Below are 24,825 nucleotides of genomic sequence, written 5' to 3'. Positions count from 1 at the left end.
AAATTTATGTGGCTATAGACATCCTATAAAAGTTGGATTTTACATATAAATATTTCTCAGCAAGGACCAGTGAAAAGCTTGATTTCACCTGCAGCAGATTTCTTAACATCATAAGAAATCAAACAAGGGTGGCTTTTGGAGCAGTGTAAGATAATTTTCATAAACTGTGATCTTCAAACACTGATGATCATATACCGGTATCTGTGAAACACTTTCAGGTATGTACACTCAGTGTATGTGTATTAATTGTAGTAATAAAGAAGAAATTTATACTGCTATTCCAGCCATTAAACTAGATTGAAAAAATATATTTTAATAGGATTTTAAAAGGATGACTTCGGTGTTGGATGTAAAACATTGTGTCAGGCCAGCAGTCCTGCCATAATAACTAAAAATTTTAAAAAGATAGATAGTATGAATAAAATCATCATTTTCAGAACACCAGAGTACTCTGGATTAGTGAAGAGGAGGTGAAACAAAATTTTGGAAATGAAAAGGCCCTTCTGGAGCGCTCCAGACCTCTAGCTATTTTCTCCCTGGGAGCATTTGCCAAATATGGAGATGAGCTTAGTTTCGATAGAGATTCACTGCTGGGGAAAAGGGAAACCAGCAGAGCTTTTAACAATTGTGCAGTTTAAATTATGAATTGATATTTGAGGAATCCCAAATACATGGCCAACTTTCATTCTAGGATATTTGCTGATGTCTGGGGTGATATGGGATGCCGGAGACTGGGATGGAAACATTTTAAAAGTAGAACAAAATATTAGATAGTTTTGTTGGGCTTAAGAAACAAAGTTCTGCTAGAGGGATTGCTTTAAACTCACAGGACTCTCTGTCCCCAGATCTGTGCCCTCTTTTGAACCTCCAAGGAACAGAAGATTAAATAAGCTTAAAACCTCAAAATGGTAGAAATTAATCCTCCAGTATTTCAGGGCTAAGGAAGCAGAGATCTTGAGGTTCTCAGTCAAAATCCAGTTGAAGGTCTAACTACAACTCAAACTTAACCAGACCTTTTTATTTTTATTTTTTTTTTTATTCCAACACTTTTAAGAATTCACTCTTGTTCTATTTTTGCTTGCATTTTTTTCTGAGGAGTTTGATGTAATTCTTACCGTGTATCTCTGTAGGGAAAGCAGTATTCCCCCCACTCTGGGTTCTAGCAAGATTTTCTGTTTGTCTTTGGTTTCTCTATTTTAAATATGACATGCTTAGATGTAAATCTTTTGGTTTTTATCTTGCTTGGTATTTTTTAGGCTTCCTAGATGTGTGGTTTGTTGTTTGTCATTAAGTTTGGAAAATGTTCAGCCATTATTGTTTTGAATGTTTTTTTTCTGCCTTTTTGTCCTGATATTTCCACTATGTCTACATTATACCTTTTGTAATTGTCCCACAGTGTTCACACCTTCTGTTCTATTGCTTTGTTCTTTTTGTCCCTTGATTTTTCAGTTTGAAAACTCTCTATTGACGTGTCTTCAAGCTCACTGACTCATTCCTCTGCTGTGTTCATCCTACTAATCAGGCCATCAAAGACCTTCTACATTTCTCTTATAGCAATTTTTATTTCTATAGTTCCAGTTTGATTCTTTGCTAGTGTCTACCTCTCTGCTTACATTACCCTTCTGTTCTTGTATATTGCCCATTTTTTTCCACTAGAGGCTTTAGCATATGAATCATAACTGTTTTAAATTCTTCATCTGGTAATTCTAAAACCTCTGTCGTATCTGTATTTGGTTCTAATGCTTATTCTGTCTCTCCAAACTGTTTTCTCCAGATTATTAGCATGTCTTGTAACTTTTTGTTTAAAAGCAGTCAAGATGTATCCAGTAATAGAAACTGAGGTACATAGGCCTTTACTATGAGGTTTTGTATTTGTTGGGATAGGAGTTAGGCTGTGCTTAATGTTTGCTATAGATGTCAAAAGATTCTTCTAGTGTTTTCGTTTTTATCTTTGGGTTTCCATAGAAACTCCTTTTTAAATACAGTTGTGTCTTTTACATCTCAGTTTTTATATTGGGTTCTGTTAATTGTACAGTAGACATTGGGAGGCAAAGCATTCATATGATATTTTTTTTAAAGCTCATGTTTTTAGGGGACCTAATTCCTGGGATATGGCTTTCAGAAGAGATTGTCAGAAATTTTTTTTTTTCTTTTCTCTCTTTATGTGAGACACGAAGGCTACTGTGGCCAGAGTTGTGGCCGGAGCTATTCTCCCAGGCTTAAACAGGTTCTGAGAAAGTAGTTTACTTTGAAGGTGGACCATTGATATGGAAACTTGGAAAGTCTGGGCATATTTTGAGATGGACACCTTTACCTTGGTTGATCTTTAAAATGGTTACTTTCCTTCCTCCCTCTTTATGGAAAACAAGGGGGACTTTCCTCCTCATGGGGCTCTTAGAGGTAGAACTCAGGAAATTGTGGGCAGTGCCCCTAAGACTGTGCTCTTTTGAAAAGACGTATTTTTTTTCATAATCACTGATGAATATATAGTGAAATAATTCCTTTTGGGGGGGGTGGTTTGCTGGCCAACCCCACCCTCTACTCAGCCTCCTGGGGAGCCCGCCTCAGCACTGGCAGATCTGGCTTGCCATGCCCCTAGGCTTTAACCCTAACTCTAGGTTGGGTATGCAGACTTCCATACCCAGAGGCCTGGCCCCCAAGCCCTCCAGATTGGGGACCCCTAAGCCATACCCCAGGACTCCGCCTGCCACCTAGGAGGAATCCAGCTGTTTGGAGCTGCACAAAACCCTCAGAGCAGGAGGAAACTGCACGCACCTCCTGAAGCTACCCCTACCTTCACTGCCCCCCCCCAAACCTGGAGCCTGACATTCAGCCTGACCATCTTCCGCAACTCGGCCCTCTCACCCCACCCCACCCCCAGGGAGCCCACCTCATCAGGGGAACTCCGGGGAGTTGCATGGGCCTGGCCCATGGTCCCAGAAGGTCATACCTAGTGAGAAAGTGCTCCAAACACTGGGTGCATGTGCAGTCCAAATTGCTGTACAATGTCGGCCAATTCTCACTAGCTTTCTGCCCAAATCAGTATCAATATGGGCAGAAAGCCCATGAGAATTGGCCAGAAACCCCAGGCAAATTTGCTTCTAGTGGTTGGGGGGGGTCTTCAGGGGAGCTGCCTGGGTCGGGCCCATGGTCCCGAGTGGTTGCAGCCGAACCCTCAAAATCATTCCTTATAGAAAAAAAAAGAAATCCCTACATATTTGAAATAAAACATAAAAATCCTCTTTTGGTCCCCATCAATCGCCATCTTCTTCTTAGAATTAACCACATATCAGAGTCTGATGTGCTTTAGATTTGTAAATAGGCAATCATACATTCTTCAAATGACATTAATTTTACCTCTTCTTAATATTATACCACTTACATTAGGCATACTGACAGAGTCCTTTAGATCCAGTTTTGCTCACCCATCTCCAGTTTTGATTAATGCTCCCACCACTCCCCCCCATCTTTCAGGTTCCAATGTTTCCTTCTTCATATGAAACACCATCAATTCCCAAGAATGTGAAAACAGAAAGGTTGGGTGTGTTAACTCCCTCTGGGAATATAACATATGGATCATTGGTTAAATCCTTACTCCATTTCCCTCCCAGACCAGACTTGTTGAAGATAACTCTAGGAGACTGAACAACCAGTTACACTTGGCGCTGAGTGGTGGCCAGCTCAGTAATGCAGACGTGTATGGGTCATTTTTCTTCCCTGCCTCACTCCTGTCTTCTTGAAATTGTTCTCCAAAAACCATTAGTGGTACAAGAACTTTTGCCTCAAGGCAAATTTGCCTAAGTTCTTAGGGAACACAGGCTAAGACGTCACACTTTTCCTTTTCTTACTTCTTATGGACTAGGGTCTCCACAAATGTATAAAAAAAGATGGTGAGGATATAGATTTCATGGATGTCTGAAAAACCTTTTTTTGTCTATGTAACCTATTCAAAAAATAAATTTCACGTATAGACTTATAAATTGACTTATATAGACCTATAAATTTCTACTGCAAAACACAAAGACCTTTTTTTGCAACTTCCACCTGACTTCCTGGTTGTGCCAAAAAGTCAACCAATTTTACTTACTTATTTTTTGAAGGGATCATATGCTATTCATTTTAAAGAGGATTTTAGAACTCCCTTCTTATCCTTATGCTTTTCACCGTGTACCTCAAGAGTAAAGTCTCTGTATACATGTTTTTCCTCTATTCCAATTTTTCCTTCGGTATTTTCTTTCCCTTTTAAGACCTAAGTCTTTCTTTGACTTGGGGAAATAATCTTCAGGCTTTCTCTATCCCTCTCTCTTTTTCTCCCATAGTTTCTCCATTTTCATTTTTTTTTTTTCCCTTCCATTCTTTGAGGATGAGATGCTTGAGTTTCTGAAGATATGTTTTATGTTTTTTTAAGTTGATACCTTCAATTTTTTTCTGTTCTGTATTCTAGAAATTTGATTAACCTTATATAGTGTGATTTATTTTTTATATATTTATTTTACAATTTTATTCTAGTAAATTTCTACCTTGGCAATGTTAACTGTTTCCTATTTGTACATTGATTCTTTCCTATGGTCCAGTTTTCTCTTTTTAATTCTTATAGTTGCAATAACTTCTTAAAACATTTTGAAAACACTGTACTTCTTAAGTTCTCTTTTATTTCTTGTATGATATCCCTTTCTATGGGATTAATTGTTAAATTTATTTGTTGTCCTCTTTTTGCTGTTGATTTTCCATGAGAAATAAATCTTAATCTGTTTATTTTTGCTTAAGCAATAAATGGAATATGTTAACTTTCATAAAGGAAATGTCTAGGAATGATCAGGCATGTTGAAATAAGATCTCTCTCTTCCATTTCTAATCTGCATTGTCTTATAGTTTCCTCTTATTTACAGGCAATGATTTTCTAATTGAGAGAGCCACAACATTCTAGGGTAACATAATACCATCTGCAACCTCAAAACACCAGCTCTGCTTTTGAAAACTTCAGCAAATGCCCCAGAAAATGATCTCTTCAGCTTTATTTAGAGCACATGCCATAAGTCCATTTTTTGAAGAATTACCAAGAAAGTATATCTTAATTATAACACATTTCAATCTTAAATCAAAAAACTATTCTTTTTATAAATAGACTTTACACTCTTATTTCAAACTATAAGATAGATTTTTTTTCAAACTTTTAGGTTATATGAAGTCAATTTTTTTTTTCCCAATGAGATTTGAAAAGCAAATTCTTTTTTCTTTTTTCAAATTGCTGTCACTCTTTTGCATGTAACTCAAGGCTTTAAAATTCTGCCTTTTGATATATAAAGAAATCATAAGGAGCTTTGAATTTTTTCAGAAGAAATATCAAGACATTAGACAGCTGTCTTGGTGGAACATAAATGAAAGGGTGCTATCCCATGAAAATACAAAATGTTAATGTTTATTTATATATTTTAAATTTGGGAGTTCATTTCCAAACATATATGAAATATTGGAGCCAATATAGAATGTAAACTGTAAGAAGCATTTTTTTTTTACTACAATTGGTTCATAAGTTCATTTTTGTTATGGGATTTAGCTTGAGTCCTGTAAATTTAAGAAGATTGTATATAACTTATGAACTCAAAGAAAGGCTATCTATACAATGTACTCCATGTACTACCAAATCTATAAATTCTCCAAAGTTCAAAAGACCAATATAATCATAGATTAAATTGTATTGATATAGGATAGGAGGACTGGTCTATTGGAAAGAGGAATATTTTCAGTACAAAGAGATCACTACCAACCAGTGAGAAGTAGAATAAAGAACCGTGAAGATCAGCATGAACCTGAGACAATTGCATTGAAGACTGTAACCCAGAGATAAAAAAGCCTATTTCAGAAAAGGATCAAAGCCCCAACAACAGAGAGAATAACTGTAAAAGGAAAATTTTTGGAGGTGATCACAGAAATAAGCTCTCTCCTCTTGGAATGAACTTGCTGAAAATTTGTTGCATCATTCAAAAAATACTTTGAATACATCATTAAAGGCTTTCTTCAGAGACTTAATCTAACAACTAAAAGTTCTTTAGTTGAAAAAGGCAGAAGAAAGATTTTTGTTATGTAATGTGCTATGCTTGATTTGGAAACTTTTGCAGGTCCTAAAATGTCTATTCTGTATATATACAGATTAAGAAAGGTATAGAGGGACAGGCTATATCATCAGACTTAATGCCAACTTCATTTTTACCTGGGAAATGGGGAAAACTGCACTTTCTGAGGTGCAGACTACAGGATGAATATGATAAGGTTATAGGATATTCTCAACATGAGATTTAACAGACTGATTTAGATTATTTTTGAAAGATATTGTATGTCTTATTATATAGCAATATGTAGTTTTGCTAATTGTGAACATGACTGATGAATAGCACAAGCGTAGTGGGTAGGAATGAGCTTTTGCTAGTGAGTAAGATGACCGCCACACACTCAAATTTCACTGTGGCTTTGTATTCTCATTTCACATTTATAGTATAAAAAAATTCTACTTTTGTGTGACAAAACTTGGTTTCTTTATTAAAAAAAAATGACTTTGGAAAGAAATCCTGTTGCTACTGGTCTCTATTTAAAAGTATTAATGTTTTTATCCAGAAATTAACATTTTAGATAAATTATGGATTGTCAAATTATACAGCAGCTTGGAAATTTGAAGTTGTCAAGCCCACCATAAGTTCTATGTGAAGACAAGAAAAAGTGATTTGTGAATCTGATTCAGCAATGTTCTAAATAGTCCAAATTTTGTTCGTACTCTGAAAGAAAAAAACTTCAGTAAAATATGAAAAAGCAATTAACTCATAGTATGAAATGTATAATGTTGGAAGGAAATATGCTTCGGAGACATTTATTTTCATAGCTGTATAAACAAACTATGGTCCCGTGTTATAGATGCTTAGTACCCTGAAGGTATCATTAGTATTTCCCAGTTATACTCTATTGTATTTGAAAGAACAAAATATTTAGTGACATATTCTTGAATTTTAGATGGTCTCAGAAAGTACTTTACCAGCATATGAAGGTTCTACTATATGTCACTTATAATTACCAAGAAGATGCAATGAAAATAAAACTTGACTGAAATTCAAAAAAATCTGGATTCTAGCCTTGATTTTCATACCAGATAGATGTATGATTTTGTTCAGGCATTTGATCTTTCCAGGGTTTGGATGCTTTCTAGTTGAGTAGAGTAGTAAATCCAGGTGAGTCACTACTAACTCTGAGGTGCCATGCTTCCTCTGCTGTTCTTGGTCCACAAAACAAACAAAACATTGTCCCTATGTGTCTGCAGATGACTGTAAGTCACTTCAGCTACTTCTCACTTTACATGTTGGCAGCGCTACAAGTAAAACATAGCATTTCTGCCATGAGATGAGTATGAGATTGGGATCCATCTACTCCATAAGCAGACTGGGTTCTCTCCCTAGAATGCCCTTCCACTGCCAAGCCAAACATGACATAACCAAGGATTTGAATATTAACTTACACTATAGAAAAAGTTGTATGTGACTACAACTGTCTATGACTCCACCTACCCTGAAGTATTCATTAATGGGATTCTATCAATTAAACACATTTTGTTATTTGAGTATTCCTGTAGCTTCACCCATTCATCCTTTTATCCTTGAGAATAGTACTTGTGGCGTTTTATCTATGAATAAATGTAAGAAGGGGTGAGATAATGAGTTTTATGACACAAATCATTTATGTTCTGTATTTCTCTGTGACTTATCTTAAAGAGAACTAAAGAGGAGAGAAGTGTCTCGACCTGGTGTGAATGCCATGCCTTCACCTAATCTGCAAGAGAGACTTCTAGATCAAGATCCATTATAAATTTAATTTTAAAAGGCAGGTGTTTATAATGCTCCTTGATACCTAAGATGTTTAATCACTGAAATAGGGTGGGTTTTTGGTCAGGCTTCAGGGTCTATTCAGGTCTGATGCTCTCTGTGAAACTAACCTGCCTTCATAGAGGAGATTCAGTGGGTCTACTCTCTACTTGGTAGCCCATGTAGCATACAGGCATCGTAGCACCAGTTCCTTCCTAATGCTTCCTATCTGTCTGTCATCTATCTGTCCTCTGATTGCAAATATGATAGAGCAATACACTGAGAACAGACTTGCTCATTCTCTCTACCTTAGAAAGCAGGAGCCACAGGGCATATAGTAGGCCCCTAATAAATGCTTGTTGAATAGACCTATCAGTCATGTTCCCCAGACTCTGGTTATTTATACTCTAAAATTCATTTTCCTGAAGTTCTTCAACAGATGATGGTACAACTTTGCCCAACAAATTATTTGTTCACATTCAAGAGGAAGTAAGGTTGTCTTTCCAATACAGAGAGAAATTTTTTATTTTAGCTAATATTTAGTGTCATGAATATTCAGGTAGAGTTGAATTCATGCCAGGATCCATCCTAAATTCTAGTTTTTATTTAAGTTCCAGTTAGTTAACATACAGTTAACATACATAACAATTTGGCAATTGATAATTTGGATTTGGAGGGAGAAGAAGAAGATGTTTTCAGAGTATGAAGAGCCTATGCTTGTCTTGTCCCAGGAACACAACTAGGTAACTATCCAATCATCCTAAATACCCCACAAATCGAGCTGAAGACTGACAAAACAAACTGGACAACTAAGGGGAGAATAGAGACCACACTGAAGAAGGTACAAAGTGCGGAGACATGGCTTAGGGGAGAAAGAGATCATGGATGCTGCAGAAGGGATGGAGCCATGATAATGGAGAAAGGCAGGAAATAGAGGCACACACAGGGAAATGCACAAGGGGACTGTTCTAAATTCTTTATATATTTTAAGTAATTTAATCCTTACTCAACCATACATGAAAGATGTCATTATTATTTCCATTTTACAGATGAGGCACAGAAAGGCTAAGTAAGTTCATCTAAGTTACACAGACATTGGCAGAGCCAGGATTCAAAGCTATTCAATTTTGTTCCAGTGTTCAAATTCTTGACCATTATGCTATGATTCCCTGACCATTTTTAGTCACACAAAAATACATTTTTCACTCATATATGGAACATAAGGAATAGCTCAGAGGCCCATAGGGGAAGGGAGGCCAAATGGAATGGGAAGACATCAAAGAGGGAGACAAAGCATGGGAGACTCTTGACTTTGAGAAACAAACTCAGGGTTGAAGAAGGGAGGGGGCTGTGGAGGGAGTCATGGGTGATAGGCATTAAGGATGGCACATGATCTGATCTGATGAGCACTAGATGTTACGCAGCTAATCAGTCATTGAACACTACATCAAAAACTAATGATGTACTATATGTTGGCCAGTTGAATTTAAATTAAAAAACCTTTATTTTTCAAATTAATAAAGTTTGGTTAATTATAGCAGTCAAGGGAATCCTTAATCAACTATACTAGTTACAAATATTCCCTTTGGTATTGTTTTTATTATTTACAAAGACATGATTAGCTCTATAGGATAAATATAAAGGACTGCCCATTTAGAAAGAGAATGATTTTGTAGAAATCTCTGGCCACTGATTTGAGTTTGTAAGTCTGACAGAGTGTACTACTTGGCTCTCTCACATAGTTCTATTGTAGCTAAGTTTGTTGAACCAATGAGCAAACTTGAGAAAGCTTTACAAATTTTTTTATGGTTGTCCGCTTGTGACTTTTTACTTTTCACATTGCCTCATTGACCTTCAAATTCTTTATTGACTGCCTAATGATCTTTGTCAAAATAAGAACAGTGAAAGTGTGATAATGTAGATTTCTGTGGTTGAAAAATTAAAACTGATCTGGAAAAAGAGTCTTAAAAAGCTAGTATCTGGGACTTCTTGTAATCCATACAATCAGATCGCTCTATCACATTTCAGCCGGGAGACAAGTATATTATAATATTATAATATATAAAATATATTATAAATCTAAAGCCGATTTAAGAGATAAAGAAAAAAAGTGGGGGGAAAATGTTGAAAGTAGACACATACCTGGCATCAAACCCTTTATTGTAAAACAAATTTTGAATCTGCTGCATCCAAACATCATTATAGTACGGGGCAAATAATGAATATGCATTTGTGTTGTTATTTTTATTGGAACACAAAAGTCATGTTAATAAAGCTGTCAGGCTTGAGAGAGGCATTTCCTAAGTTGTCAAAGGATTTCCTGTTGTTTCAACTTCAGCTTCTCTTTGGTAAACTCTAATTATTGTAAATTATTTGAGGACATAACAGGATCAACAGTAGTTTTGTTAAATCTTTTTAGTGAATGAGTTATATTTTTATTACTGTGGTACTTTTTTTAGCTTTTGAAATAATACAGTCACTTAAGTTACATTTATTACTTTTGTAATTATTTTCTATTAGTAAATGGAAATTTGTATTACTAGCCCAAAATATTATATACTATATTCCCATGTATACTCTATTTCTTTTTTTTTTTTAAGATTTTATTTATTTATTTGACAGACAGAGATCACAAGTAGGCAGAGAGGCAGGCAGAGAGAAGGGAAAGGAAGGAGGCTCCCTGCTGGGCAGAGAGTCCAATGTAGGGCTCAACCCCAGGACCCTGAGATCATGACCTGAGCCGAAGGCAGAGGCTTTAACCCACTGAGCCACCCAGGCGCCCCGTAATACTCTATTTCTTACAGAAGCTACATTATAAAATGATCATCTGTGATGGGTATTTCACTTTATAAATTATTGCTCCACTCTTGGTGAGTATTTAGAGAATACTCTAAAAAGTTGAACTAGTATCTATTTTGAAAATGACATTTTTCAGAGGCTGGTATATTAGTTCTTAACTTACGATATTTTTCAAAATATCTGATAATAGTACTTAAACTGCTATATCTGACAATAATAATATTTTCAAGATAGATTATGCATATAGTGGTGGAACCAGTATATATTTGAGTATAATAGAATGATTTTCAGATCTTAATCTCACAAAACAAACTGAGGGTTGCTGGCGGGTAGGGGGTTTGGGGGGGGTAGGTTATGGACTTTGGGGAGGGTATGTGCTATGGTGAGTGCTGTGAAGTATGTAAACCTGGCAATTCACAGACCTGTACCCCTGGGGATAAAAATACATTATATGTTTATTAAAAAATTAAAAATTAAAAAAAAAGAATGATTTTCAGAAAATCTAAAAATGTAGTAGGGTCTCATTCCAGAAAATTCTGGACATCTACAGAAATAGGAAATGTGTGTGCTTCATAATGCTTATTTATATTTATATTATGATATAAATGATATATATTATTTATCTGTTGACATTTTTCTCACCCTACTGATTTATCTGTACCTCTTGTTTTATGGCTTTTATAATAAAGTCCATTTTGCTTTTAGGTCTCTGGATGCTGCTTCTCAGTCTTTTTTGCCTCCTCCTCTACACAACCTTCTGTATTGATACTCTTGTATCTACAGCCCAGACATCTCTCCTGAACTTCTCTGCAGTTAGTTAGCACAATATCTCCATCTTCATTTGAATAACTACATTATCCTTTTCCTCTTTCAAAATAAAAAAGAGACTATGACGTCTATACTCCCCAGGCAATATTCCCTGTATTGGGTGGTAACACTACTAGCTATTTTGATGCTTGAACTGGCAATGAAGAAATAACCCTCGTTTACTTCTTTTCTCTTATCTCTTCTAATTAATCACCAATCACCTTCATTCTTTCTGTCAAATATTCTCACATCTGTCACATTTCTTCTATTTCCTGTGTTCCTTCCCTCCTTTCTAGGGGCAGGTTCCTGAGAGAAGAATTCAGAGTAATACTGAGAGTACTGCTTTGCTGCAAGCCTGCAAGTGCATCGTACGTTCTAGTTCTTCTCACCTCAGTCACCACCATGTAAGTGCTCCAGATTGTCCTTCTAGTGTCATCTCCACACCACCCCTGACAGCCACTGACCTTAGCACCCACACACCCTCCTTCACAAACTCACAACAACTCCTAGATCACCCACTTAGGTCAGAAATCACCTCAGTATCTTTAACCTCCTCTTGAAATACCCTCTTCTCCTGGCTTTAGGTGAAACCCAGATATCAACTGGGGTAATTTCTTCCTTTTCCTAACTTGAAGTTGTTTCCTTTCTCACTTACCACAGGATCTATGTGGGCTACTTAGAATTCCTTACTTTCCATCATTACTTAGAACCCATTACTTAACCTCATTTTTTGAGATTCATCCCTGAGGGTAAAATACATTTTCCACCATTCAAGTTGTCATCTATTTTTTTTCTTACCCAACTTACTCATCAAAGGCTAGAACTTACAGCTGATCGTTTTCCTCCTTCAACACTTTTCTTTATAATTTTTGTAAGTACAAATCCTATGCCCTGACCTTTCATTTTTTTGTTCTCTTTTCCAATGAACTTTTATCCATTCTATTGCTGCCATTGCTTTTTATGAAAATATGCATAAACCCTGTTATTACCAGAAAGTTTTAAAATAGATATTTAAAGCAATCTACTCTAAGATAAACAATTTCATTTTTATAGTGTTTCTATCAAATATGTGTACTCCTATACATCTTTGACTTCTTTGAAATCTATAGTGTTTAACTCCATTACTTTTTCAATATCCACCTGCTTCCGAGATCAGTCTTGTTTCTATGGTCCATAGATAATATTTCTCTTTTATAAATATTCTCAATTGGTTATTTTACTGTCCCTTGAACTTACTCATTTGGGAAAATCGGTCTGGATGAGACATCCTACCCCCCTATTCTGTATCTGAACTAATTAATAACCATACAGGAAGTCACCCAACTGAGACCAGAACTTCTTGCTATGTGTTCTTTAATTAAAATTTCAAAAATAATTTAAGATTTTCTTTTTATGGCACTCAGTTGGCCCAACGATCATATTACATCTCATACAGCCTGATTGTCCCACCACCTGAAATTACTTCATACCACTGTTGAGGCAGAAATTGGTTAGCTTCCCCCCAAATCATTTTCTCTTTCTCCTAGAATCATAAGCTGACTATATTCTCCAGCAACCTTTTAGTTGGAGGTAATCATGTTCCTGAATTCTGGCCAACAGAACACAGGCAGAAGGTATATCCATCACTTTCAGACCTGGCCATAAAAAAAAAATCTCCTACATACAGTGCTTCTCTTACCTGATCTTCTGGCTGAATGGAAAAGCTCTATGAGGATCCAGAAGATGCTGAAGTTACAAGCTGGAAAGAAAAATGAGTCCTAAGTGGCAGTGAAGAAGAGACTGGCCTATCAGGAATACTCACACTGATTTTGTACACATCATAAAAATATATTTATCATGTTCAGCTGCTGAGAACGTTGGATTTGTTTTGTTATACTAACTCACATTATTTAACCAATGCCAAGAGTCTTTCTGTCTACTTTATGCTCAGGTAAGAACCTCGTGACAAAGTTCATTAACGAAATTTAAAAACCAGAATCAAACTCCTTCCATTTTCTGACTCTAAACATGACCTGCTTTCATTGGGGCCCAGATTTTTCGCTCTTCTCTTTTCTTACGATGAATGACTAGACCTCTTTTGTGTCCAAGGACAATCACTCAGCTAGTCCTCTGGGTTCCACCCTTTACAACCTCTTCAAAGAACTATGGTCCTTCACTTAGTTATCTCTATCACCTGCAGCATCAAATTCTCTGGCTATATAAGATCTTTCATATCAGCATAGAAAAATGTTCTAGCTTCCTCTATTTTAATGAAAACCCCATTGTTAATCTACATTTCCTTCCAATTACAGCCTTTTCTAGGTCCCATTGCTTCAAACATTTTCAAATAGTTTTCTGTATTTACTCTCTCCCTTACAACTTTACTTCTGTGTACATTTTATAATATTTTGATAGTAGGGGGAATTATAATTCATCTGAAAAAACACAAAGAAGAATAATTCTCATATCTACCCTCCTTAATTAATGCTAGTTAACATTAAAAAATTATTGCTATGGGGTTTTATTGTGTTTTTTTTAAAATCACTTTGTTTCTGCAAAGTGATAAGTATGAATTATATCGATTTTCAAATTTTGCAGAGATATTATAAAGAGAAAGATTTTTTAGAAATCTTCAAACGCCAGTCCCCTGGAATTGTCTTATCACAAAGAAAATGCATATATCCTATACATGTAAACAACTGCTTTGATAGAAGTATTTTTATAAAATGATATAAATTGATAGAAATATTTTTATAAAATGGAATATTACATGTTTTATTTTAAATAAAATGAAAAATCTTAATTCAATTTGACTATGAATATTTTATACTGTATAAACTTTTGCAAACTTATGACATTTCTATAAAAGGAATAATTCCCACTGCTGCTTCCAGCTGGTTTTGTTCCACCTGTTTAATGTTTACCACTAATCATCTTGGGCTTCTTTTGTGTTCCTAAGTTTTATCTTCCTCATACTTTGCTGAATTTGTCAAACATTATTCCTTCCAAGGAAGATGCGTAGATTGTGTTGTTCCTGATACATTTCATGTTTGAGGATACAGTCCTCAAATTGCCTTTATTTTTTTTTAAGATTTTATTTATTTATTTGACAGAGAGAGAGAGAAAGCAAGGGAACACAAGCAGGGGGTGTGGGAGAGGGAGAAGCAGGCTTCCCACAGAGCAGGGAGCCCGATGTAGGGCTTGATGCCAGGACCCTGGAATCATGACATGAGACGAAGGCAGATGCTTAATGACTGAGCCGCCCAGCTCCCTGGTGCCTTTATACTTGGACTGATTTGGCTGGCCGTAACATTACTGGGTCATACTTTCCTAAGAACATTGTGGAAACGGTGTATTCTGGCTTTGAAAGCTGCTGAGGAGCACTTTGATGTAAGCCTGGTATTTCCCTGTTGTAGATGATTTGAATTCTAGATGTCCCCCCAAAAGACTTCTTTAAAACAACACTTAACTATCCATCTCAGCATATAGTTTGTTCTTGAGGTTTCTAGATCAAAATTTCCTGGAATATAGGGTTTTCTTTAGATTTGCAGATTTAATTATTTATTTTGGGTAAGTTCTCTCATACTGAATTTTAAAACAATCTTCTGCTCTAGTGTTAGGTTTTTCTACTCCAAGAACAAAAATTATATTTATGTTAGCTTATCTTGCTCTATCATCCATGTCCAATTGTTTCATTCTGTTTCTTTAAGCCCTTCTGTAACTACTGTGATTATTTTAAATACTTCCTCTATGTCAGCAATTTTATTTTTAGTTGTATCATTTTTGTTCTTTGTTTCTAATTAATATATTAATTCTATTATGATAATTTAATCCTCACTTCCTCTTACAGTTGCAATTATTTTCAAACTACTTTTTATCTTACATTTGATCTTGGAGTTCTTATTTTACAGAAATAACATTTCTTAATTTGTTCTACAATGTGAAGCAATTGTGAATAATTGCCTTTTGTTCAAGTTATAATCTCCTATTGGATGAGCTCTTTTTCTTTCTTTTTCATGCTTTAATATCTTAAGTTGTTTTGCCATATTGTGTTTGTTTAATTGCTGTGTTGGTTATTTCTTTTTCTTTCCCATTTTGGTTGTCCCCGTCTAGACACTCCATTTGCTTAGATAATTGTGAGACTAACTAAGCTCTCTTTCTACAGTATCCAAGCCAGCTTTGCTTTATTTTCTCCCAGAGATATGGTGTGAAGGCTGGATAAATGGTCTGTATACATTTTTGTGGGGTAGGAAGTAGCACCTTTTGTGGAGGTGGTGGTGTCATTTGTAGCAGAGTCTCTGCTTTTTCCTTTATGAATTTTTTATGCACACTACCAAGATTTACTCTTCCTAGTTTTAGGCAAAGGTATATTGAGGTTCAGTGAATTTATACAAGCTGTAGGGCCTTTGTTAAAGAATAAAAAAAATTTATGGATACAACATTAGGTGTAGTGACTTAAAAAGCACACATGTAGAGGCTCCTGGGTGGCTCAGTTGGTTAAGTGTCTGCCTTTGACTCAGATCATGATCCCAGGATCCTGAGATCGAACCCCACCGTTAGGCTCCTTGCTCAACAGGGAATCTGCTTCTCCTTCTCCTTTTCCATCAGCCTGCCTCTCCACTTATTTGTGTTCTGTCAAATAAATAAACTAAATCTTTAAAAAAGGGGAGGGAGTAACAATGTCAGAGAAGATAACCTGAGGCTTAAGTTTTATTAGCCTCCATTAAGTGTACCTTAATGAGATGTATTTTGTAGCCATGTGACTCAAGATATTTTTCTTATGCAATGTATAGTCCTGATGTCTTCCTATGAGAGTTTTCTTCTTTCTTTCCCCACTTTACATCATTCTTTCTAGATGTCATTCCCTTTGCTTCATTGTTGTAAGAAGAAAAAAAGTGGGCACCTGGGTGGCTCAGTGGGTTAAAGCCTCTGCTTTTGGCTCAGGTCATGATCCCAGGGTCCTGGGCTCGAGCCCTGCATCGGGCTCTCTGCTCAGCGGGGAGCCTGCTTCTCCCTCTCTCCCTGCCTGCCTCTCTGCCTACTTGTGATCTCTGTCTGTCAAATAAATAATAAACAAAATCTTTAGGAAAAAAAAAAAAAAGAAAAGAAAAAAAGGATGTGCCCCCTTGGGTTGTTTAGTCCACATTTTGTGGTATTGCTCAGCACTGTTTATGCAGATATCAGCATGTGTTGGTCAGGGTTCTACAGAGGAACAGAACCAGTAAGACTATATTTGTGTGTGTGTGTGTGTGTGTGTGTGTATTTTTATATGGGAGAGTATAGGAATTGGGTCATGTCATTATGGAGGATGAGAAGTCCCAAGATCTGCCATCTGGAAGCTGGAGAATGAGGAAAAACAGTGTTATAATTTAGTCTGAATACAAAAGCCTGAGAAGTAATGTTTTATCAGGTACCTGGGCATTCCTTAGCCCCGTCGAACTGACAGGGAGGGATAACATCCATGCCTGTTACTTGTATGATGTCCTATACTTTTTCCTTCTCCTAGTTTACTGTTTAAGGTTAGTATTGCTTGTCTGGCTACTATTTATCAATTCTGATGTGGGTTTTACTTTACTTGAGGAGATAAGAGTGAAGTTTTGTGAGGAATTTCTTAGAGTAGAATTCTCTATTTACTCCTCAGTTCTTCCGGCTGCTCCCACCACTTCTCTGCTCCCGTCAGTGCTAAAGGGACCTCCTCATAGAAGAGAAAACAAACACTGCTTTAAACATGACTTTCTTGGACTCTCAGCGTAATTTACTAAGATTTTGGCTTCTACTTGAAAGATTATCCTTTCTGGGCTTCCTTGAAGGAAAGTTCTCCACAGAGTACAGTCTGGAGCTATCTTCTTTTTCTCAGTACCATTTCATTCCCTGACTTATGTATAAATTACATGCTGAAGATATTCAATATTCTATCTACAGGATGAACTACCACCTTGAGCTCCAGAAATGAATGTATATCCACACTTGGATATTTTAGAGCTATCTGCAACTCAAAAGTGAACAAAATAGAACTTTACTTTCCCCTTGTTAAGTCTCTACCTTGCATTCTATGTGAATTTTACAGATCAGTAAATTTAAATAAAATATTTGCAGTCATTTATTTGCAGTTGAAAAATAAAGTGTATGTATTAAAAGAAAATAATTAAAAATAATATTCAATATAATATTCAATATTCAACATAATTCAAAATAATTCCATAGCTATTAATAAACATATATGTACATGCTACTGAGCCTAAGAAATATTAGTAGTTTTGAACTCCTTTGTGTGTCCATCTCTGACTCATTTCTTTCCTCCCTCTTGCATGTAATCACAGTCCTAACTTCTTTTAATTTTCCTTATGGCTATTACAACATGTATGTATTGGAAAATAACTGTATAATATATACATATATAAGTAATATATATAATTATATAATACATGTGATTTATGTAGTCATATATATGTCAGTAAAAATAATCAATAAAGTACAATAGTGAGATCTGAAGTTGACTGACGGATGTACAGAAATGCGATACATAACAGAGGTAGTATCAGAGGTCATAGGGACAAGACTATTGAATAAATGTCACTGGGACAATTAATTATGCAGATGTAATATTTAGACCCCTATATCATTGCCTTAATACTAGTTATTTAAAAGAATAAATAAACAAAGCACGGGGAATATAGGTGACATACATCAGAATAGGAAGATCAAAGATGTCATCCTCTTCCACACAGTGGTCGCTCTGTTCAGCTATTATCAAGATAAGTCATAAAAGTAAATAAAGATATAAAACTTTAAGAAGAGGAATATGGGTATTAAAAAAAGGGAAACCTTGAATTAAAACTGAAGAAAAATTTTGAAGTGAGAAAGATATGGCCAAAAATTAAAACTAGAGACCAAAATTAGGAAAATTATAAGAGTATGCATTTAGTAAGTTAGAATAAAGCATAATTTAAAAGACAAATAGAAGATTTAAAAAAATAATGAAAGACTGAGATAAACTTGCTATGTGAAAAATAAAGTTTAACATTTTGAGAAAATGGAGTTAAGGGTTAACAGAAGGCAATAAAAACAGTAAAAAGACAGGTATGTGTCTCATGGAAATATTTTTGAGGGCTATCTAGCTCCCTGGGGTGTCATGTGATCTCCTGTGCATTTCACTATCACCATGTTCTCTTTGATGATCTAAGGGACAGAGAATGAATAATTGTAGGTATTCCTTATTCTAGTGCAGATCACAGAAATCTGTTTTATTTCTGGTATACTTCCATTCTTTTACTGTTTTTTACATTTCTTCCCTCCTTAGAAGAGAAGCTTCAGTGTATCTGTTGACTTCGAATCTTCAAAGTGTTAAGATTGTTTTCATCTACAAATGAAGCCCATGCCATGCTCAGGAAACTCTTACAGCACACTAAACGTAATTTGGGGTAAGTATTTTCTCCTCAACACTCAAAAGCAAGAAGTATCTCATCATTATTATTATTTAAAAGCAAATTAAGTTGACTCTGATTCCCAGTTATGAGAGGTTTGGATCTCTCTGTCGCTCTACAGAAGAATGCTTGAGGATTACAAGGTGCTTAGAACACCTTCTCATGCCACGTGAAATCCCATCATGGCTTTTCTCCTTCCAGTGCTCAACCAAAGGCTGCCTTCTTTTCCCGTTTCTGTCAAGTGATGATGATGCTTCTGAGAGGCTCAAATATGACTCTCACTCATAGCACACTTAGCCACAAAGAAATTTGCTGCTACTCTCAAGGGCCTATGTTTAGGAGTCACACTGTACAAGGGTCCTCCTTCCACCCCTCTTGTGGCCTCCTGAGGACAGCCAGGGCCTGAAAAATTGGTGTTAAGCCTGCAAAACCTCTTCCCTTCCTCATCTAAGCAAAGATTTAAAGCATTGCCATTCGGGTCTACCCCCTATGCTCAACAGCCTCACGTAATTCGGTCCCCTCCCTCTGCCTGCACTCTCCCCACCAAATGACATCCAGATGATGGAGAGTTGCCATCTCATAGGTAAAAGATCTTCTGTCTGGATTCCCAAAACACAAAATATTAACCCCTTGGAAAAGAGGATTAAAAAGAAAAACAACAAAAATACCATACCTTTCCTTCTTTCACTCTCTTATTGCAGTAAAATCAACATCCTGAGGAAGATTTTCTATATGAATAGGATTGATTGATCGTCTATCTGCATCTTTCTTTTATTTTGTCCCCTAGTATTGTACTTGGTCAATCCACGTATGTTGCTCTCTCAGTGCCAATGTTCCACGACATTTTATTTCTGCAATTGTTCAGACACTGTCACCTGTATTTCTATGGTTCTAGCTGCTCTGGACACTATTGGAATCAGCCACCCCATCTGCTCCTTCACTGTGCAGTCTGCTTGAAGTTCTCCTGTCCTTTGCCTTTGACAAGTATAAGATTTTTTCTCTTTGTCTGCCTATGTCTTCACTTTGAATGTTTTCTTTGCTCTCTTCTATATTTTCTCCTTCTTAAGAAAAAAAAAAAATGGGAGGAATAGTATGATTTGACCTGTCTTTTAGATGAAAGAAAGGAGCTTTCAGGTTGACTTTGACCCCAAGCCTTCTTTGATACTCCTTGAATTGCAGTATCAAACAGCATTCTCCACTCCATCTGAAATGGCACAAAACCTGACAGCCTGTTTCCTGCCCACTTCCCCATGGGCTACATTGACAGATTCTAGCATGCCTCCATATACAGCCAAATCATGAAAAGATTTCAATTAGAAACCTAGATTCATCAAGGAAAGCTTGATTTCATTAGCTGATTCTGTTCTCTACACACACACACACACACACACACACACACACACACACATTGATGGCAGTGTTTCTTGTTAGCAATGGACCAAGCTCTGACCGAGTCTGACAAAACTCAGGTTGGGCTTCTATGTCTGTCTTATGTCACCTATTCTTAGGTTTTTCATTCTTCCATTTTAGAAGAAAAATAGAGGAGAAAAAAGAAAAAAATGGAATTTATGTCCTGGGGTTTAGGAATTACCTAAAACCTCAAAATTTTTGTTTTTGTACACTGTAATAATTTTCTGGGTGAATAAATTGTCATTTGATTCAGATAATATTTACTTCCATAGACTTTTGCACTACAATCTGTCTTCTGGCAAGTGTTTAAATTTAAACTCAGTGACACACTCCTATCAATCATCTGCAGAGCCCTCTACTCAAGAAAGCTACTCTTATTTTATTCTTTAGAAAGATTTAAACAAAACTTTTGAATTTCTCTAAATTTCTTTAAAACCTAGAGTCCTACAAGGGAGGGTGAGTCTTGGGGTGAGTCTGAAAATCAATTATCAGTTGGTAATTTCTTTTCTCTAAGTCACAAAACTGTTACCTGAAATTATCTTATACTAGAATGCGTTACCCTGAAACACAAGTTGGCACAGCTTTCATGCTCACAGGCCGTTGCTATTTTTGTAATTGCATAGAACAAACAGTGGCCATCATGTTGCTTTCTGGCAGCTGACATGGAAGTTTCTTTTCCTAAGAAACCACTAAAAATTCTTCCAATGCAAGCTGAAATGAGACTGTCCAGTGTATAACTAAACTTTGAAAAAATTATTTAGCTGTCTGAATGTACAGTAAACACAGACATTCTTGGATAGCACCTTTGTGTTCTTATTCTATTAGCACTATTTCTGAAGTTTCTGACCTTCAATGTCAGAGAAAGTTCTCTTGATGTTAGTCTTTGATCTATGAGCACTGAAATTCAGATGGAGAATATAGCATACATCTAGCTTGAGAGTGGCAAAGATATTTATAATTTTGAAAACTTTTGCTATTCTTGATTAACATTTTACTTTCAAAATGTAATTCACTGGAAATTAAATATAAAATATGTTAGTAGTAAATAGTATTGAAGGAAGACTATATTTTATACTTCTTTAATATAGCTCAGCTATGATATTCTATGAAACTCTAAAGTGGTATTATTTTTCTTGCTCTGTTTCATTATATTCAGAGAATGACTTTCTTAACCCTTGTCTCTGCCCACTATGTAGCTTTATCCCCTTAACTCAAACAAGACATGACATGACTTCATCTCTTTGCATAAGACAACACTGCATCCTTTTGTTGTAGAGAGGTTCAAAAAGTTAGCCACACTAAATATGATTCTTGTTGTTATTATGTAACAAATGCCACAACCTATATTGACAGCAGAGTCACATCTCTGTTCTGCAGATAGAAAATGAGAGAATTGGAACTTGCTGTGCTAAACTGCTGAGATCATCATCATGCATTATTAATTAAAATAAATAAGAAATAAAAGAAAAAATGACTTTTGCTCCTGCTATCTGAAAGGTCTGCAGTGCATTATCTAGTCCTCAATTCATTTTACCACATCATGCACCCAGACTTATATTATATGGGTAACAAAATTCTCTCTATGACCTTGTCACTTCACGTTTTCATAACCCCCCCTCCACCTTGGTATCTGTCTCATATTCACTAGAAACGCACTTCCCTGAATCATAGATTCATGATCACAAACCTTGGAATAAAAGTAAAGCTCCTGTCATTAATGGTGTTTTTTTTTTTTTTCAAAATAACTGAAAATAATGGGAGTGAATCTGTCACTTGGAAAACTTAGACTGAGTTCCATATTTTGTTGGGTGACCTTGGAACAAATACTTCAGCTATGTCTACTAGATGCCAAAGTAGAAAACTGAGGTGATCCGTTGAGTAAAATAGCAAATTTTAAAAGAATAAAGAGAAAGAAATAGAGAGAGAGAGAGAAAGAGAAGGAAGAAAAGAAGAAAAAAAAGAAAGAAAGAGAGGAAAGAATGAGAAAGAGGAAAGGAAAGGGAGGGAGGAAAAGTGGGAGGATGGAAAAAATCAGCTTACTAAGGAAGTCAGTTATGTTTAGTGAGTTTACTAGGCATTAAACTGAAATAATGAGTCTTAATTAAGAAATAAGCAATTTTCCATTGGGTCTTTGGTGATTTCTCTGAAAATTCACTGGCATTTCTTTCTTTCTTTCTTTCTTTCTTTCTTTCTTTCTTTCTTTCTTTCTTTCTTTTTTTAAAAGATTTTATGTATTTATTTGACAGAGAGAAATCACAAGTAGATGGAGAGGCAGGCAGAGAGAGAGAGAGAGGGAAGCAGGCTCCCTGCTGAGCAGAGAGCCCGATGCGGGACTCGATCCGAGGACCCTGAGATCATGACCTGAGCCGAAGGCAGCGGCTTAACCCACTGAGCCACCCAGGCGCCCCTGGCATTTCTTTCTTTAATAGGAGGAGCCTAATTTCCCTTCCCTTGAATGCAGGCTGGATTGTGACCCATTTTTAATGAATAGAGTGTGATAAAAATCAAGGTTGGGGGCCCTAAAAAGAATAGCTTTTGTCTGCCCCTAGCTCTTTTGTCACTCATAGGTAAGCCAATTGCCATATTGTGAGGACACTCAAGCCGTCCTGAGAAAGGGTTATGTGGAGGCAGCTCTCAAAAACAGCAGCATCAACTTTCCAGTCACTTAGGTGAGCTACTGTGGAATTGGGTACTTCTGCTTCAGCTGAGCATTCAGATGATTTCAACATCACCTCACAACATCACGAGAAACCTTAAGCAAGAACTGCCTAACCTAAGCTGCTCTTGAATTCATGATTCATATGAACTGTGAGAGATAAACAACGTTCATTGCTTTTTAAAGTCATTAAAATTGGGGGCACCTGGGTGGCTCAATGGGCGAAAGCCTCTGCCTTCGGCTCAGGTCATGATCCCAGGGTCCTGGGATTGAGCCCTGCATCAGGCTCTCTGCTCGGCAGGGAGCCTTCTTCTCTCTCTCTCTCTCTCTCTCTCTGCCTACCTCTCTGCCTACTTGTGATCTCTGTCTGTCAAATAAATAAAATCTTTAAAAATTAATAAATAAAGTCATTAAAATTGGGGGGAACCAAACAAGGACATTATAAGAAAAGAAAACTAAGCACCAATATCCCTGACAAACATAGCTACAAAATCTTCAATAAAATATTAGCAAACTGAATCCAACAGTACATCAAAAGGAGCACACACTACAATCAAGTGGGATTTATTTCAGGGATGCAAAGCATGGTCAAGATCTGAAAAATCAGTGTGAGACACCATATTAACAAAATGAAGGATAGAACACACATGATCTCAAAAGATGGGGAAAAAAGTTTAATAAAATTTAATACCCTTTTATGATAAGAACTCACAGCAAAGTTGGTATAGAGGATATGTAAGTCAAAATAATTAAGGCCATGATGACCAGCTTAGAGCTGACATCACATTTAATGCTAAAAAGCTAAGAGCTTTTCCTCTAACATCAGGAACAAGACAAAGATATCCATCTACTCACAGCACATTTATTCAACATAGTATTGGAAGTCATAGTAACAGCAGTGGATAATATTTGGTCATGATATTAATATTTTTATTCTTTAGCATCTACTCTGAGTTATGGATGGACATAAATGTCATTTATTTTTTATATGTTCTACTATAAACTTGGCTCTTCCTGTATTTCTTCACTTACATTGAAAAAAATGTAATGGAAACAAATATGAGTTAATTTTAAAGAAGGCTTTTGAATGTGATGGACTAAAAATCTCAAGAACAGAGCTTATTTCATACCTGCCACATGATGTAGATGAATAATAAAATGATATAACCACATTTTTTTTCCAGAAACAATTTTTGGGTTTTGTTTTTTACTTCATTTAGCATTATACCATTTTTTTCTTTCATTTATATCATCCATTATTTCTTCTATTATTCTTTCCTAGGATTTATTCTGATTAAATATTAGGAAATCGGTTATACTGTTAATTATTAAATATCTTGAAAATGGTTGGGAAAAAGAAATACCTGAAAGAAAGCCATTCTTTGCCTGGGACTGGTGAAAGATAATCAATTTTACCATTTTTTGGTATGGTATAGGCTTTCATTTCTTTGTTTCATTTGCTTTCGAAAGCCAAAACAGTGTTTATTTACTCTTACTTATTGGATTTTTCAATTTTCAACTACACAAACAAATGTAGTTTTTAAGTACCTTAATGCAAAGTATAAAGGAAAGTTAGTATATAACAATATTTATTATTTATCTTGTCACTAGATTAACATACTAGAATTTTAGAGCCAGGACATTAAGACTTCTCTGGTCCTGACCCTCTCAGTTTATATATAGAAAATAATCAAAGCCCGACAGGTTTGACTAGAAAGTGGGGGAGTAACACTAGAACTCAAGTCTAGCAGAGGGTTCTTTCTACTTTATCTTCTCACTGCTTGCTTTGGATATATTTTTGACAACTTACCAAATATACATTTGATACCAGAACTACTGTCATGTTCTCAAAAGTCTCATACTATTGCTTGGACTGCCCATCAGCCTAGGCTAATGGAACACAGGC

At 36.0% G+C, this 24,825-nt stretch overlaps 1 protein-coding gene across 4 annotated transcripts in view; it reads right to left on the bottom strand.

The window, feature by feature from the left end:
* ETV1 (ETS variant transcription factor 1) overlaps nucleotides 1-24,825 on the bottom strand; it is a 245,643-nt gene that overhangs the window by 195,607 nt on the left and 25,211 nt on the right. For 3 of the 4 annotated variants that reach the window (XM_032305975.1, XM_032305974.1, XM_032305977.1), the window contains exon 2: nucleotides 13,129-13,188. The exons of the other annotated variant lie outside the window; for it this stretch is intronic. The gene's annotated coding sequence lies outside the window, so the exon portion shown is untranslated. The remainder of the gene's footprint in view (nucleotides 1-13,128; nucleotides 13,189-24,825) is intronic. 4 annotated transcript variants of the gene reach the window in all.

This window comes from Mustela erminea, chromosome 11 (genome assembly GCF_009829155.1).
Source record: "Mustela erminea isolate mMusErm1 chromosome 11, mMusErm1.Pri, whole genome shotgun sequence".
NCBI lineage: Eukaryota > Metazoa > Chordata > Mammalia > Carnivora > Mustelidae > Mustela > Mustela erminea.
This window is presented reverse-complemented; position numbering and strand designations above follow the sequence as displayed.